Source organism: Archocentrus centrarchus, chromosome 17 (assembly GCF_007364275.1).
Source record: "Archocentrus centrarchus isolate MPI-CPG fArcCen1 chromosome 17, fArcCen1, whole genome shotgun sequence".
NCBI classification, from domain to species: Eukaryota; Metazoa; Chordata; class Actinopteri; order Cichliformes; family Cichlidae; genus Archocentrus; species Archocentrus centrarchus.
The window spans coordinates 30,207,912-30,227,421 of record NC_044362.1 but is presented as its reverse complement, the minus strand read 5'-3'; positions in this window follow the sequence as shown (position 1 = coordinate 30,227,421).

Below are 19,510 nucleotides of genomic sequence, written 5' to 3'. Positions count from 1 at the left end.
AGTATTCGGCTTTTATTTTGTTAAATGGGGAGTCAGATTTCCCACATCCTCTCAGCAAATAAGGTTACCTGATACTTAAATTACTTTGAATTTGTCCTCGATCACTCAAAGCACTATGACTAATACTGGGCTATTATTAGGATCATGAGTGCCTAACATACTGTGTACAGTAAATGTGAGCAAAAATTCATACTGAATTACATAAGATGTGGGATTAAGTTAAAGTTAAGCAGAACAACAGCGGCATTGACAAGTTAAAGGCAGGCGATGTGACAAACAACATGTTTGGAACAGAGCACCATTGTCTGGCGCATCGGCCCGGTCGAGCGCCTCCACAGCGGAGCCTCTTTTGTTGAGCTCTCAGCTGTGGCCACATTTGCAGCACTCAGCAGCATCACATTTTGTCATGAGTCTATGGGTTTCATGGACAGATAACACTAGGATGGGCTCTCTGTCGTGACACACATCATGACTGAAGGGAAGCATCGTATTAGGACAATAGAGAATTTACAATATGATAAGGCATAAACTGTATGCATCCTCATTCTATGCATTTTTTATATGTGAAATACAGTTAAACAACTTCAGCAGCTTTTGGGAGATTGACCTGTTAAATATTAAGTGATGATAAACTATAGACCATCTGTTCCCATCGGCTCAAGTACCAATCTGACACAGCAGTGTTTAAAACAGGCTCAGTGAAAGTGACACGAAGGTTTCCACACAATAGATGTACTTACAGTGCTGTGAAAAAGTGATTTATTTATTTATTTTGCATATCTGTCACACTCAAATGCTTCAGATCATTAAACAAATTTTATTATTAGACGAAGATAACCAGAGTAAATACTACATGCAGTTTTTAAATGATTTAATTTATTAAGGGGGGAAAAAAAACTAGCAGAATTCTTGGTTCCTTCCATTATGGCAAGTCATCCAGGTCCTGAAGCAGCAAAGCAGCCAGACCATCACACTACCGCCATCATGTTTGACTGTTGGTGTGATGCTTTTTAATGAAATGCTGTGTTAGTTTTATGCCAGATGTAACGGGACACAAACCTTCCAAAAAGTTCACCTGTTGTCTCATCAGTCCACAGAATATTTTCCCAAAGGTCTCGGAGATCATCAAGATGTTTTTTGTCAAATGTGCGACAAGCCTTTGTGTTCTTTTTCTCTTCCGTGGATGCCATTTTTGCCCAGTCTCTTTCTTAGTGTTAAATCATGAACTCTGACCTTAACTGAGACACGTGAGGCCTGCAGTTCTTTAGTTGTTGTTCTGGCTACGGCACTGTAGATAAAACAGAATTTATTAAAAGTAAGTTATCACAGAGTAACAGTGTAGTTTGAATGTCAGCACATTTAAGCAGTTTGTTTCTGTGTGTATGAAGGTGCAAATACACAAGAAGAAAAAGATGACGTGAGGAAGATTGAAGAAGAAATAGAGAAAGTGAACATATGGACCAGACTGCATACAGTACATCCTGGAAGGCCCACAAGAGTTGACTTGTGCAGGATTGAATTCAGTGATGTCACAAATGGTGTCCATGTGTGTAGTTCTTCGACTACACAGAGAACAGGACTGTGGGGGGCTGCAGAGACACTTGTGTAGTTTTCCACAAAAAAAAAAAGTGCCTAGGTTTACACTAATGATGCTATGCATAGCAACAAATGCTAATTGGCTGGAAAGCTGGCTTGAACAGGAAGAGTAAAAAAAAAACCAGATTTTTGGACATGAGAAGTGACTTTGAAATTTTTAATGGTGACGCTATGACGAAAATGGAGCCGCAGACAGAACACGAGAACAGCTTTCTTTTCAGCTTACATATAAACATCATATTTAAGATAAATGATAGTAGGGAAACTACTAATACCTTAGTATATGTATCTGTGACCTGGTTTAATACTACTTATGTTGTGTATAGTAATTGGTATTGTATACAGCTCCTGTTTTGTTTTACCAAAGGCACAATCATTTGTTTTTTGTATGCTGCTCTAAGCAGCTTCTCTTTGTTTAATACAGTTTAGAGCCATTGTTTCAGTCAGCAGCACAGCATAAGCAGATTTTGTGTGCAGACTGTAGCTTGGAAAGGGATAAGAGTCATATTAGAGCTACATTTTCATTGAGAGGAAATACAGATATATATATTTTTTTGGCCTAATTTTTTTCTTAATCATTTTATAGGTAATGCTCTTAACAGCAATATGTCTATGCAGCATTTACAGCTGTCTTTCATTAGTTATTACTGCTACAAGTGTGGTACAGTACGCAAGCCCTTATGTTTCTGCACTGTTGTCCCCTCAAGAATGCAGTTACACTCACAGGTTATGTTTTCAAAGTGGCACTTTTTGTTGTCATAAAAAAATAAAAAGAAAAGAACACGTGCATCAAGAGGTCTATATTTATAGTCTCTGTCGATGTGTCATCAAATCAAATTCCTGCCAATTTTGTGTTCTGTGTGGTGGACGCTGATGCAAAGAAAACGAGTCATATAATTACAGTTGCCATGAGTTATGTTGGTGGCAGTGCACAAGGGATGCTGATCTGTGTTAGGATGAATCCATAGCAACAAAATATTGAGCATAAACAGCATGCAGACAAGCAGCGCAGCTGTCTACTGGCCAGGTATTGTTTGTGTGTATTTGTATTTTTATCTGTCCTCAACACTACATGTAACAATGGCTTTGTCAACTTCACTGTGTGCAAGTTTGCAGCTAGTTAAGCAATGGAAACAATACTAGAGCAGAAACATACAGCTTAAAGCACAGCACTGCAATACAACAGAATATTTTTCAGTCTACACAATGATTATTATTTGATGTTGCATATATATATATTTTTAATGTCTAAAAAGATTTCTGTTAGAGCCCACATATGTTAATACATGTTGCCATTTTTAACACAACAGCCAACATCACAACTTTGTATTCATGCCACAGCTGAAAACTGCATAAGCAACCAGTACACAGGTCACAAAGTTGGGTCTTTTTTAAAAGTCTAACCATAGACAATGACGGGAATCAAGCAGAGAAAACAACCCATTGCCTGTTTTGCATCCAGTACACACAATTGAAATCCTGCATTTGGAAGCCATGCCAAAAAGTGGTCACTCACTTTTAATTAGCTGTCCTAAAATTCTATGCACAGCAGATAATGGCCAGTTCTTAATTTGCAAACAGCGTCTGGTGCCTGATTAGAAATCCATGGTTGCAATTAGGCTAAAAAGTTTTGTTGTTGCCATTAGGAAAGAGAAGTCAGATAGCATAATAACAAATGACAATGATTTAGAAGCTGCATGTTGTGTCTGCAGTTTTGATTGATAGTCTCACAAATGTATGCCATTTAGTTGAATTACAATTTGGATGCATGAGAGAGTTGATTTTGCTAACATATTCAGTGTGTAGCACCCCGACCGCCTGTTACTTGAGTCTAATCAAAATGCAAAGATATTCATAGTGAAAGTAAAGTACAGTATGTAAAAGCATAGAGCAGGCACAATAAGCAAAAGTCTGTGGAGTGACTGCGGCAAAACAAGCAGAGTTAATTTAATTGGTTCATTACATCACATGTCTTATTGATCTCGGGTTTTGATGCACTGTAGATGAATCAGAATCATAAGACCTTGGTCATTAAAGGGAGTGGATTTCTGTTTCACAGTTGCTGTGCTTGGAAGAGAAAAAAAAATATCATGGGAATACTGCTTTAAATCCCGAGGAGATAGATAGATCAGAGACGTGCTCTTCCCTCACTCAACACCTGCTCTTAAAGTGCTTTTGAACAAGCTTTTCAGTTCCCAGCAGTCCAACATTACAAAGCAGTAATATGTGTAAGCAGACTCTGCTGGATGAGCAGCAAATGTCCTGTTTACATGGTTACCTGCAAATAAACATCCATACTGCTAAGAAATTATTGAGATTACAACCAAAACAGGAACAAGTCTTTCAATTCACATGACAAGTGTTTGGGCAGATTCACCCCCTCTATCCTCCCCCCAAAACAACAACAACAAACAAACAAAAAACTCAGCAACTTAGTTTGAGGCACACAGACACATTAGTTAAGCTTAGGTCTGGGGAAGTTGAGATCAGGGTTTGAGTTAACGTAGGGGATTTCCATTGTCATGGCTACATTAATAAACATTATAAGGTTATGAAAACAGTACGTCATTATCATGCAATAAGAAACATGGATTTAAGGTTAGGGAGGTCTCTTAATGCCCCCCCCCCCCCAAAAAAAAAAAAAAAAAATCATTGTTTTGTTGACTCATTTATCCTCCCTAACTTCTCCTTATACTGACTAAATGGATTTCTAACAGTATAACCTTACTTCCTGTTTTTCTTCTGTCACAATGAAACTGAAAACAAAAATTTAATTAATAAATAAATGCACATAACTTGAGACATCCATCATGTCTGTGTGTGTCTCTCTCTCTCTCTCTCTCTCTCTCTCTATATATATATATATATATATATATATATAGGTAAAGGAAAAGAGGAAGATCTTCATATGTTGGATGAATAGTTGTAGTTTCGTAGTTATGTAGTTGTACTAGGCATTCCTGGTTTAACATGTGAGGCATTGAGTCATAGGCTTTCTTGTAATCAATCCAGGAGGTACACAGGTTGGTCAGTCCAGTCTTACAGGCTCGTGTGACTGCTCTATCTACCAGTAGCCCATGTTTTTCTCCTCTGGTATTTCTGCCCATTCCTTTCTGGGCCTCGCTCACGTATTGGGCCGTGTGCCTGTTCATCTTAGCTGCTATTATACCTGACAGGAGTTTCCATGTTGTACAGAGCTAGGTTATTGGCTGGTAGATGGATGGGACCAGTCCCTTCCAGGGGGGACCTTGGGGATCAGGTCTGTCCGGCCTTCAGTCAGTCATTCTGGGTGTGTCTCATCCATGAGTACCTGCATCATTTGTGCTGCCAGGCGCTCAACTTCTTTAGCCAGTAGGTGTGACTCGTGTCAGGGCCTGGTGCTTTCCAGCTCTTCATATCTGAGACTCTTTTTTTGAATGTCTGACACTGTGATGGTTATTGGAGCCTGTTGAGGTTGCTGTGGTCTGCTCTTTGATCCATTAGCCACTGAGCATCATTTTCTTTTGTGTTGCATCCTTCTCCCATATGCTCTTCCAGTATTGCTCCATCTCCAGCCTTCATGGGGTGCTGTTATCATACTGGTCCCCTGCCACTGAGAGCACACCTTTGATGGTTCAGTGGAGAACATCAGGTTTATTCTCCTGGCTTGTATGTCTCTGGTATACCTCTTCAACTGGTTAGCCAAGGCTAAAAGTCACTACTTATCAGGCCTGAAGTATGGGCAGCTTCTTAGGAACCTCTTTCCATCTTTCTTAGGAAACCCCCCCAAGTTTCTAGCTTTCCAAGTTAGCCATGAGCTTATCTTTCATGTCAGCTGCTCTGGCATTCAGTGTACCTGTTGATATTGGGGCTTGGTACCCAATGTGGGAGTGTGGGGATGATGATATCTCCCCCCTGACCTGACATTCTGGCTCCCCCGTGCTGTAGCATTTGTGTTATACCTCATCAATCTCTAGTTGCAATAGCAATTGCTTCTTGCAGATGCTGGAACATTGAGCTATGACTTGTCTCTATGTCAGTCTGGATGTTGGGTGTAGAAGAATCCACAGGTCCCACATCTGCTTCATGTAACCCCTTTCACTGGGATTACGTGTGTAGTAGCATTCCAACAGTTCATGATTCTCTTCTCGTGTCCATTTATGCTGTATCCTTGTTCCAGTAACCCACTTGTCATCAGTATGCTCTGTTTCCTCAACACCTGACGCAGACCTTGTAATCCTAGCCGGTATGGCTTCAATCACATATCTCTCACTCTGAGGCAGGTTTGGGGGGTGGGTCTAGCCTGGGGACACTTAATGGATGCATGTCCTGGCAGGATTTGAACCCCTGACCTATTGTTAAAAAGACCGTCATGTTTCCACTACACTATCCGTTTATTTATTTACCCCCCCCCCCCCCTAAATTAATAAATAAATAATTAAAATTTAAAAATTACCAACAATAAAAGGGATTTTCATGGTCAAAACTCTGCCTACAAAGAGAGGTCATTTCGAACACATTCCTGTATCTGACGCTGTATCTTAGATGAGTCATGACTCTGCCTTATCTAATTCAAGGAACACGTCACATGCTCATTTCATAGATGGGGGTCAGATTTAGATCACTATGGTGATCTCTTGAAATTCTTGGAATGTTGCATTTGATTTAATTTGAGCATCCCAGGGGAGCATTAAAACAATGATCTACGAGAGCAAGTGATGAATTGGGAGCTGGTAAGACACAGATAAATGCACTGGGAAAGTGAGTGCCTATATGTCTTGCACGGCATATATGAAAAGCTTTTAAGTGACGAAAAGTGTAACGTTGGCAAGTGTTGGTAAATTTGTTGCTGGTGACATCATTTTTAAAAGGAACAAGTGAGAGCGCCAAACACTTTGCCAACCATTAGGAGTCCTGTGTGGAGTCCCAGAGCATTTTGAAAACAAATTAGAGCAGTTGATGCTGAGCTGAAAGACTGTTTTGTCCAGTGCATTGCTATACACTCAGCCTGCTACAAGCTTGGGAAAAACAGAAGTGGTGTAGCAAATGTATTGATGTGCTAATTAGTGTGTGATGTCATTTGGAAACCTTGTATGACTTTCTGAGCAGCCAACAGCTTCTTTTGTTTTTGTTAAAAGAATAGGCCACATGTGCCCCTTGGCAACGCTAATGCATAGGCTGGCAGCTGCAAAAAAATAAAAAATAAATAAATAGAATAAAGTGTCCTGCACTCCAGAGCACAGTCATCTGAGTAGCATAAAATGAACATGAAGTTGTGCAGTTTCTTTTTGGTGACATTTCTAAATGACATGCAACCTTTGTGGCAACATATAAAAAGCACCAGCTTAACTAAATTGAATTGAATTGAACCAAATTTAATTGAAGTCACTGCAGTTCTATTCATATTTTGGCAGTTCACACCACTGGTAAGTTGAAGGTGCTTCAAGTTGTAGGGTATTCCCTAAGAGCAAACACTTAACAATGGTGGAGAGGAAAGCCTTCCTTTTATCTGGAATAGACCACAAGCAGAACCTGCATTTGGGATAAAAGACGACAAAAAATGCACAGAGATACAACAGATGGGATGAAACACAAATTAGAGAGTAGACAAAAGTTAATGATGTTTAATAGAGGTATAAAAACACATCAGGAGTGAAAAGAGGGAAGTGGGGAAGAAGTGCTGAGTGCATTATGGGAGGTCTTCCAACAGCCTGACCTTTTAGCAACACAACTAAGAGTTCAGTGTTGACTGATTCATCCCTAACTACAAACTGTATCAAAAATTAAAGTTTTTTGTGTGTCTTGTTTTGTGTGGCTCTACTGCATTTAATTGAAGCAGCAATGCAACTTAACACAAGAGGCGAATGCTAGGAGGCAACTCTCCCAGCAAAATGTGCTTTCTTTGGAACTGATTTGCACCTTGAGGTGACTTTTGTGATTTGCTCTACAGTATATAAATAACATTGAATTGAATTGAATGATAACTCAGGGTCTGCAGTGCAGTCCATCTGCAAATGTATGCATGTTGCAGGTTGGGGCTTTTATTTTCTGCTGCATTCCTGTTGTAATCGGGATCATGCTGATTACAGTACATCGCAGATGGATGCACATATGCACCACCAAACTTCACAAAATTCACCAAGCACTTGCCACTTGTGCTTAGTCATACAATACGCTTCAGTATGTGCAGCTACTGATTTGCACAATGAAATTGTGTTTTACTGTCTTGTATTTATAGAGAAGATGATGCAGCTAGTAATCCTGTGGTGCTGTAGCACAGGTGAAATGGATTCATGCATTTACTGTAACAGGAGTGTTGACCTGTGTACAAAACTGTTCACTGGTGCTTGAATGCACTTACTCCAGTCTCTGTGGGTGCATGCATTCATGTGTGTGCATATCTTTGTTCGTGTGTTTGTGTGTGCACACCTGTAATCAAAGAGCCATTTACAGGAATAGCTGATGGCAGCCAGAGTGCTGAGGAGGATCTAGCAACAGCTGACTGTGAGTCATCATCATCTCATGACCGCTTACTCCATGGAAACACAATCCTCCACTTTACCTTGACCAATATGCCATGAAGTGTGCTGGATTTCTGCGGTCTGACCCTTTGAGAAAAGCATCCCCATGTTTACACTGTGCTCTTGTTGTAGATGTGATAGAGAGACTAACCCAATGTAACCAGAAGCCAGAGGATCACAAGTTTACAAGTTTTATTTTGTTTGCATGCAGTTCTGTTGTTTTTTTACTACATACATGTGCCCTGAATTCCATGGAGCTGGGTCTCTCTTCAGCTAAATGTGTGCGATGTAAAAAATGTAAAGGATAAAGTATTGATTTCAGTTTAGAGGCGCGCAGCTGTTATCAGTGAGCGCTGAGGTCAGTTGTTTTAGTTTTTGCTTTACCTCTGGAGATTTATCACCTCTGTTGAGTTGTAGCAAGAGTGAGATAAATTGAATGCTTATCCTTGGTGGAATAAGACAGCGGCTTTGCTCTGAAGTCAGAATTGTGTGAGATATGAGTTGATGAATTTAACTCTTAGTATGTGATTGATGGTCTAAAATGAAAACAACCTACCAACAATTATTACTGAGCAGTAACTGCAATTTTTGATTAGGATTGAATAAAACTTCCCAAGTATGTACTTGTATTGCTTTTCATATATCAGCACTGAAAACAAACTCTTCAGATGTTTTCAAGCTTTTTGCTCATTATCACATGCTGTCAAAAGCCCTCTGTTGTCCTCTCAGTGGTTTTCTACATCATATTAACCGGTGGACAGTCATAATAATACTAGTTTAAGTGCATGTTGTGCCATAATGAAGCTACATTTCCACAGTATAGTACCACAGTTTTCTAAGACGGGCTCTGTTTGGCTCCTCATCTCCATTATCAGTCCCGCACTTAGCAAGTGGCTTGAATTAATGAGTCGAATCATCAGAATCTCTACCTGAATAAGCAGGAAAAAAAAGATGAGAGCCAGTTTTAAAATGACTAAACTGCACCTTGGGAATTTATGACTGAATCCTATGAATGAGATATGCATAAAGGTCTGTTAATCCTCATAATGTAATAAAAAAAAATACAAATTTTCTATAATGCCTTATACTGTGCTGCACCATTAATTTTCTTGTTATAGGAATTATGTTAAGGTTTCTAACACTTGGAGATAAATTCATTTAACAACTTAAATATTCCCTTATAGATACTTTTGTAGAATACCATGATGTAAAACTGACACATTTAATGATGGTATGAAAAGACACATACGGTGCTATGTAAAAGTATTTTCCCCCACTCTTTGATTTCTTTTTTTTTATATTTGTCAAAGTTAGATGTTTCAGATCATGAATTAAACTTTAATATTAGACAAAGGTGACCCGAATAAATCCAAAATGCAGTTTTTAAGTGGTGATTTAAAAAACGAATTGCCGCTGCTGACCAAAAAGAACACAAAGGCTTGTCTCACATTTGCCAAAAAAAACCAAAAACATCTGGATGATCCCCGAGACTTTTGAGAAAATATTCTGTGGATTGACGAGATAAGTTGAACTTTTTGGGAGATTTACTTCCTGTTACATTTGCTGTAAAACTCACACAGCATTTCATGAAAAAAAAAAATCACACCAACAGTCAAACATGGTGGTGGTAGTGTGATGGTCTGGGGCTGCTTTGCTGCTTCGGGACAACTTGCCATAATCGAAGGAACCGTGAATTCTGCTCTATACCGGAAAATCCTGCAGGAGAATGTCCGACCATCAGTTTGCATCCTGAAGCCCAAGTGCACTTGGGTTATGCAGCAGGACAATGATTGAAAAACACACCAGCACGTCGGTCTATGAATGGCTCACAAGAAACAAAATGGAGTGGTCTGGTCAAAGTCTGGACTTAAATCAGACTGCAGTGCTTTGCCATGACCTTAAACAGACCACTCATGCTGGAAAACCCTTCAATGTGCCTGAATTAAAACAATTCTGCAAAGAAAAGTGGGCCAAAATTCCTCCACAGCGATGTGAAAGACTCATTGCCAATTGTTGCATACACTTGGTTGCTGCCAAGGGTGGCACAACCAGTTGTTAGGTTTAGGGGGCAATTCTTTTTTCACACAGGACCAGGCAGGTTTGGATAGTTTTTCTCCCTCAATGAATGAAATAATCATTTAAAAACTGCATTTTGCATTTATTTAGGTTTTCTTTGTCTGCTAATTAAATTTGTTTGATTATCTGAAGCATGCAAGTGTGACAAATATGCAAACCAAACAAACGCCCATACTAATGTTCACAGTTTACTGTTTATATTTAACAGCAGCAGTGTATGTAGCACCTCTGGCTGCATTTCCACTTTGGATCAGAGCTAAAAATGATTTGTAGGTCACAAAAACTTGCACGTACGGTCCAAGTAGCACACATCCTGTTGCTCACGAGAGGAAGGAAGCCGCCGTATCCCTATCAATGGGAAATGCAGGGGACGCAGATGAATAGATAGGAAAAACAGGTAGTGGAAATAAGCAGTGAACAGAGGAGCTGGGGATATGGCAGAGATGTGGAGACACTGGAAAGTGTGGAAAGATACTCAAAGATAGGAAAACATGGTTCACTTGCGTCCCAGTTTTTTCTGGTTTGTTTTTGTTGGATATTTTCTTCTTTGCTCTCATATTTCCTTTTGAAATGCTTGCTAATACTTTCTTCAACTGGTGAAATGATTAGAAAATGTCACTTCAAATATCCTAAATATAATCATCAGCTTGAGATCCCTGCATTTGTTCTATATGCAGAGTCTGCAGAAAGCGTGCATTCAAGCTGCTGGGTTTTATCTAAACCTTTGTTTATCCAAGGAAGTCTGGGTGACCGTTGATGTTCCTTTTTTTAAAAAAACTCATTCATTCATGCCAGGCAGCCACACAACAGTGCTTTACTCAACTACATTGAACAGGATTCAACAGAGCCACCTCATTTTTCACATTCAACTCCAAGTCCAGCAGACTTGAGGAGTGTACATCATGGGAGCTTTTCCTTCTGCCCTCATCCTCCCATGCAGTCCTGCCCCAGCAGCTGCGAATGCGATGATGGGAGGGAATGACCCCCAGGGGACCTTGCATGACCCATCCCTATTCAGATCTCCACTGCGGCTGCCATACCATAATGAGAACAAACAGGAATGTGACCCTTTCCTTCCCACTGTAACTTAGACTTGGAATCTAGCCCGCTCTTAAGGGTTATCCTCCACCCATTCAGAGGTATTCCATATCCTTCCTACATGACTGTTACGCAAAACAAAACAGAGCTTGTGGGAGAAATAAATGTGTCTGAAAAGAACAAAAAGTGGTTTATCTTAATAATAACAATGTGATCACAATGAAAAGCACAAATGCTCTGAGGGTTTTAGTGACTCATTTGGTAGCAACATGGCCTAACCACAATGTCATGGAATCCCTGACAATGTGCAAACACTGGAAAGCTGCCTTATAGCAGTGGAAAATAAATCCTCTTTGCATTTGTCATAGTCATGCATATTTAAAAATATATGTAAATGACATTATAATCTCATAATAGTTAGTTTTAGTGGAAGCCTTCCAAAGTTTGCCCAATTCATTTGCTCTTTGCTACACAAACCTACCCAGTGTGTTGCTCTCGGTTTTTTTTCATGTATGAAGATGTTGGATGGGAAGGCATGAAGATGCCAGTTTTTAAAGTTGAAGCAATTTGTGCTCGTGGTTGGTGAGGAAGGAGGCAAACAGCTGACAGACTACTCCCTCTGAGAACGTGTTTGCGCCACAGTTTGATTGATTCTCTTCACTTTTTTGTGAATTACAAAAGCACTCCTGCAGGCTTAGCACAAGGGAATAAATAAAAGAATTAAACAGTAGGTCCTTAAGGGTGGCAAATTCCCTTGGCGAGGTTTAAAGCCCTTTAATGGGCTCACTGGTTATTTTAATGTCTTTGGAGTTCCTAAATATGTGATTTTTCACCCTTCCTTTCACTTTTAATTATGGATACCTTGTGCTTTTTTCAAAGCATATTGGCCCTGTTAGAATATAAGCTTGGTCAGATACCTTCTATTTTAAGTGTATTTCAATGCTTTGCTCACTAGATTTCCTCAAAGTTCTCCGTTATGCAACATTTTATGCTGGCTTTGCATTTTCCATTGAAAGCCCAGATTACCAAAAAACACCCTGGTGATGCTGAGAATTCTTAAATTGCGAGTTGACGTTTTTATAAAGGAAAAAAAAAAGATATTTATTTTGTGCGTCATTGATGAGTGGTGCAGCAAAAAGTGCAACCTTCTCAAAATCTAAAGAGAAATTTCACAAAGACTTCCGAGTGACAATTTGGCAGTCTGTTTCATTGGGAATCCCCCTCTAACCCGCTGTAAATGCATGCTTTCCCATTCAGAGCAGTTGCACTTTTCTGGTCATGTGTTGTTACTGTATGAATCACTACACTGCAAACACCGAATGAGAGAACTCAGTAGGAATAACAGTCCTGTATTTACACAAACTGTGGGCTATAATGCCAGGGTAATCTTGGGCGTTTGTGAGTCACTCTGTCCTTAAACATGTAGTTGCTGTAGCCACACGGGTAACTAGGCAATCATGTCAGTTTGTTGGAGCCCTGTGTGACTCACCGCAGTCAGGCTCGGCAAAGCCTGAGTGTATCTCGTGTCTTGAGGAAAGCAGTGTGGCATTCCGAAGTAATAGACTCTATATTGGGCTCAGGGGATTGTGTGTATGTGTGTGTGTGTGTGTGTTTCTCAGTATGTGGGCCGGTATGTCAATGTAATTACACATGGGAGCGTTTTGTGTGCATGTCTGTGTGTGCATGTTTGATCTCTTACAAGAATGGTAACCAATTTGTGTTTGTTTGTGCCACCCTGACAATGAACGCTGTGATCATAGGCCTTTGTGTAGGTTACTCTGTGTGTGTGTGTGCGTGCGTGCATGTGTGATTCTGTGTGTCTGTGTGTGGCCAGTGTATACTGGGGCAACCAGTGTGGCAGCAGGGCACTCCTCAGAGCCACTCAGTCCAGCAAACAAGCTCTGCTGTGTTTCAGCTGCTGCAGGACGGAGCAGCAATGACCCGGCTGAACCTTATTTCACCACACAAAGGGAAAATGTGAATGGAGTGTAAAATACTAGCAGTGTTTCGATTTTATGGCATAAATTTACAAAACATCATCACTGTCTTAAATTTAAGAAAGACATAAATGAGAAACAGAACTTGCAGTTTGTCTTGGTTTTGATTTTTTTTGACATATTTCTTATATTATCTAAAGATCGAAAGAAAAGGAAGGGGGGAAAAAATTACAAGCTTTATGCATCTCTACCTCCAAATGTTTGGTAAGTAAACTCACTTTCTAAAGGACCATTAGATTTTTTTTCTGATAGTTTATACTTGAATATATTTCACAAGTTATGCGGCACCTTTCCAAAGAAAAAATCCATACGAGTTCTGCCCCGTGGTGCACTGCTTTTACTGATGTAAAAGTTTTGAGTGTTTCTTCCACTTTGCCTGCAGCACACCAAGCTTGTATGTGACAGCAGGAGTTAAGTTGGATTGTGCATAACTTTATGAATGACAAGCCGCAGGTTTGAAAGTACAGGCGCCTGCTTACAAAGCTTTCCTGAATGAAGTAGTTTAAAGTGAAAACCACTGAGGCACTGATGTGTTTCATTTTGCGCCTTCTAACAAGAATTAAACATTTATGGCAACTTAAATTCACATTAATCAGCATCAAGAAGTGTTAATTAGTATTGAGTAACATTTACCTTGTTAATCACCCCAAAGCCATGCGCCCACAGTGGAAAATTCATTTTCCGACTCCTGTGTCGTGTCATGTGGTGTTACCCAGAATGCAGTATGACGACAGTGCCAAAGGCTTACCGGGGCAGTCTGTCACTCTGTCCCAATTCTGTGTCCACTCCGAAACCTCCACTCATGTTGTTCTCACACGTTCAAAAAGTGTCAAACGCTCGAGATGACACGTTTCATCACCTACTGGGTTCTTCTCGCTTTCTTTTACATCCCGAGGACAAAGTGTTTTTTGCCTTTATTCAGCCCCTACTTCTTTTTTACTTTTGTGATCGAGATGTCGTGTGTGTTCTTACAATCTCTCGCAGCATACAATTAAATCACAGTGACAGAAGCGCAGTTGCTCCCAAGCTTGAATGAAACTCAGTTAAAAACAAAGTAAAGCCGGCTCCACAGAATCCGCCTCAGGTTCATTTATAATCAGTCAGCAGTCACAGAGACCAGCACTCGGAGGCATTGAATCATTTTGCTGGGAATACAGGCTTTCATAATGGAAAAAAAAAAGAAAAAAAAAAAGTGTGTGAGCAGCATGTGGTGGATGAAAGGTGCCAGGCTGGATCAGCACAGGACAGAGTGACACCGGTGGTGGGCTAATGACACAAGCCTCAAGCTGTTCTCGCACCTGCCATAGATCTGCCTCATTCACATGACATTAACATTGAGGAAAGGGGCCGTGTCAAACACACATAAATACACAAAACCGGTCATGCGGATACAGCAACACAGAGAGAACGCGCACACTCTCAACATCTACAGACTCTTGATCGCTCACGGTCACACACAAACAAACAAATAAGCCATTATCCTTGAGAGCCCAATTAGGCAGTAAATGAGAGCGCTGACTTGTTAGTGGTAGAGAGCAATGCACACATGACTGAACGGCGTGATCTGGCATGTGTGAAGCATCGAGGAAACTTTTAAATTTCACTCTTTTGTTGTGAAGTAACGGCAAATTAATTTACTTAAAGCAATTTAATTTTAAGTCATCATCCAGGTTGCAACATAACGTAACGTACAGTAGCTTCCTACTCCTCAAATTAGTCTTAAATTCAAAAGAACTAATGTAAATTGCAAGATTTTATTTCAGTTTCATTATTTGTACTAAATTACATAACCTGTTTTACTTTTTTTAAACCACATCCCTTAGTTTCTTAGAGCGTCACAGTTGCCTAGATGATGATAGTGGTCCATACAGTCTGTGAAGGAAGTAAAATATTTGGCTGTAGATCAAAAATAAATAGCACAAAGATAATGGATTTTTCCTCATCAGATAGAGCAGAATTACACAAAATTAACAATGTCATTCTGCCTGATGAATGTGTAAAAAGGCAACTCTGTAACATAGCTGTAATTCTATATTGGTTAAACTGTCCTCCTCGTTTTTATTTGTCTGGACTCCTCAGTTTGATGGTAACGCTGAGCGTATGCTGATCACAGCCAAGCAGTCAAATCCTGATTTCAGCAGGTAACAAGAGCCACTATAGCCTTCACTTATACCCGTACCTGTTTTGACAGTAGAATCGTTTTGGCAGTAAAGTGCTCTTGGGGCTTGTTTTCAACATTGCTGTCAGCTTAACACTTAAACACTAAAAGGCAGAGCTTGTCTGTGTCCTCATTAGGATAGGAATTAGTGTCAGTGTGGGAGTCTGTATCCTCGGATTTGTATTGTTAACTGGTAATTATATGATGATGCATTTCAAATCATGTTACGGAGTAATGCAAAAGTAATATAAAGAGACGTGTAACAAATTACTCTCTCCAAGAAGTAATTAAGGAATGTAATTCATCACAAAATAGTATTCAATAAGATCTGCTTCCACTGATTTTCGGTTCTTATGTAATTTGGCATACCTCAGCCTTTTCTCTCTCTTTCGCTTCCTTAATAACAATGGCTTCTTCACAGCCAGCCAGGTGAGCAGTAGATGGATCAACTGAAGGGCCAGATGCATCTCTTAGGTCCTGCGTCAGGTCTTTGCTGGATTTTTTTTTTTTCACTATTTCTTAGGGACATGACGTTCAGATACTGTTCTTCTGCTAAAGATAGTTTTATTTTATTTTATTTTTTAGTTCTGACACTTCTTCTTTTGTCCTCCACCTGTCCAGTCCCATCAAACTTTTTAAGGCCACACTGCACACCATTCCAAAAATATGCTAAGTCTTCAGCAAATGGCTCTTTAGGAATCACCTCGTTGGCGTTAAAAGACGATTTTATGTCTGTCAAAAAAAAATATGACATCTTTGACATTCTTCATAGATTCAGCAAAAGAAATGGAAACAAATTCTGTGGTTATTGTGACAAGCTGCTAGTAACAAACTGCCAAAAGAGACATTTGGTTCTTTGCTAAGTTGTCTGTTATGTGGAGACACAACGCTGTTTCGTCCTCTGAGTTAGGCGCCTTTTTAAGTTTGACTGAATCAAAAAAAACCAACAAAAAACATTCCTCTAAGGACTGGACTGAAAATGAATCAGACAGTGTCCAAAGAAAAACTCTGAATGACTTATAAGACTTATATGTCACTGGGACGACGCTTCGTATCATATTTAAGAGCTTTGTGTTTTACACTTTGGCTGTTTTGTATTGGGGATAAGGTTCATTGTCACTCATTTCTTAGTATTGCATTTACGTGCTAGGAAAGAGAGCTGATCTATAACTTCTTCTAATGTTGGACGAAATGTTGCTTCTTTTAAGCCACTTTGAAAGCTCCTGTCTTCCAGGAATCTGGAGCTGGAATTCTGAGTTCAGGTGTTCACATTTAGTCACTGGGAAAAGCAGACTCGCCCATGTGATGTTTGTTTTCTTGGAATCGGAGTGAGCAGCCTGTTTTCTTTGAAATCTGTCTAATAAGAAGAAGAAGAAAAAGGCACACCTGTAATTCACACCATAAAGGCAGGACTTACCTACACAAAGTATGTATATACATGTATCATATACAAAGTGAACTGAGGTGTTTTACTGCAGTTTGTGGGAGAATGAAGCACTCCCATGAACTGCACTAGCAACCAGTGGTCAGCAACAAACAACAAAGCAATGCAAATGTTGCTTCCAGGTTCAGTTGTTGTTGACAACTGCAACATATGACTGCAGTTGTCCAGCTAGCTGCTGCAAATATTCAAGATGCCCTCAACATGTAGTGTCATCTATTGCCAGTGCCATTTGTCAGCTACCACTGACACTGCAGAGACACAAACAAAGTGTCCTTTGGGACGCTGACAGATTATTGTTCTGTTTAAAGACTTGAGTCTGCATATAGAGGCTCCAGGTTGGCAGTGACATAAGTCACAGGAAATTTGTGTCACATTTGGAGGTTTGTGTTCTGCACTTTATCTGGCTTTGTTTCATTGGCCAATTAGGTTCATTTCCACTCATTTCTTTTATTCCGCTTTGCCAACTTATGTCCTCCAGGAAGCAGGAGTTGCCTGTTCAGGTGTTCACTGTTTAGTCACCATCAAAACCAGACTTGCCTGTCTGATTTTTTTTTTCTCGGAATCTGAATGAGAGACCTGGGGGTTAAAAGGTTTAAAATCCGAGATAAACAAGGCTCAGACGATATGAGGACTCGTCTCTTTTTAATCTGAACATGCAGTTTGTCAGTAAAGACTTGCTGTTCATACTTGCTTCACTGTGCTGGCACATCTCACTGTCCCCAGGCAGTATATACAAAGTGTACTGAGGTGCTGTACTGCAGTTTATGGGAGTTTGAAGAACTGGGATCCATCATACATCTGCTGGTCTCCCGCTTGAGCTGTTTAATCTGTTCCATGAGAAAATCTCTGTCGTCGTAGTAGGCAGGCAAGCCAAGCCAAATTTTGGCAGCGCTTCCTGAGGACAAAGTTACGTAACACTCCTTCTTTCTTTCTGTCACTCTCTCTCTCTCTTTCAGTTCCTTTCAGTCTGTTTTTCTCTTTCTGGTTTTGGCAATTATTCTGCACCTCACTTAGATGTGAGACATTACAAAAGTCTGTGCTCTTTCTCTCTTTTTTTCCTGTCTTTCCTTCTTTTTTGTCTCATCTTACTTTAATTTTCTGTTTATTCGATCATGCTGGATCCTCAAGACTAAACCAGGAGACTGTAACACACACACACACACACACACACACACACACACACACACACACACACACACACACACACACACACACACACACACACACACACACACACACAGACATTCCTCCAGAGTCTTACTTCAGCAAAATGTCTCAAGCCTGGACTCTGAGCGCCGAGCAAGCAGTTTCTCAATATTTTGCAGAACACAACACAGTATTACATAACAGGAGGCGGCTCATTCATTCACTCCCTCACTCATACCACATGTATTTTTAATTTGCTCCCCCTATTTCTCCTTATAGCTGTGTGTCCTTATATGCTCCAGCCGCCTCTGCCTCAGTCTGAAGATCAAGCATTGCAGGTTGATATGAAAGCGTTGCTGCAATCTGTTTTTTTTTTTTTGTTGCAGGTTTTGTGCTGCTGAAACCTTTGAATTTTTCTTTAAATTACTTCATACACAGATTCCAGTAGCCTTGAATGAGTAGTCTATGAAGTGGTAATGTAAACATTTACATTAACCTTTGCAGTATCCCTAAATAAGGGGATTACCATCTTTGTCTTTCCCCAAACTAACTGACAGTTAAATAACATTTCCAAATAACTTAAAGCAGTTTTCAAGCCAGTGCTATTATTAAAATTCATGTCATTTGTTCCAAAACAACTACTCTGTGGGTGCAGCAATCCAATATTTACTTCATTATCTCTCACATTTCCTTCACGGACGACGATATCACCCCGCTGTGCTGTGGCAGAAGACTCAGCTTGGTGGGGAGCAAGCTTGAATTTTATGGGAATGAAGGTATAAAAGTTAATGAGGTAAATATAATATATCTGCTCTATAGTGTGCAATAATATCTAGAGTGTACTTCAGAGTGTTATATTCTGTGTTCATCTAAAAATAATAATAATAATTTGGGAGAGGGTTGACAGGAAAGTATGTGGGCTAACTTACATTCATAACTGAAACGCAGGAGGAAAGTCACTGAATTTTATTTTTGGGTACATCAGTCCTGTAATTAGCAGAGGAATCGATATCACAACCAGGATCTGACGGGGATCTCTACGGGGGCCACCCATGATAAAGTGAGCTGCTTTGGAAAATGTGGAAGCCAATGGGAAAAAAAAAATATTATCATACAGTTTCTATTTGTGGTTTTCATCAATCAACAGAAAAATAGAGCTTGCAGTTACATTTTCCACATCTTTTTTTAGTTTACGGTAAGTGAGATGAGTTGGGTAAATAAGCTCTTATTTAGCGGACTCATCTGTCAGCACTGGACCACAAGTTAAACAGCATGATAATATCATACATCTAAAACTGGGATTTCTGTTATGTTCACATTTGGCCACTGTTACCGTAGTTTATAAGAACGATTGACATTTTCTTTGTGAATTGTGATACAACTTAATCAGACTTCTGTTTCTTTTGTTTATCTTTTAAAGTAAAATATGACATTGAGAAATTCTAAAACATCACATGAAGTTACCTGGGTTAAGTCAGCATGGCAGGTGGCAGATTTGTTCAAAAGAAAGTGCTAAGAATTGTTAATGAAAGGTGCTAATAGGTAGTTATTAAAA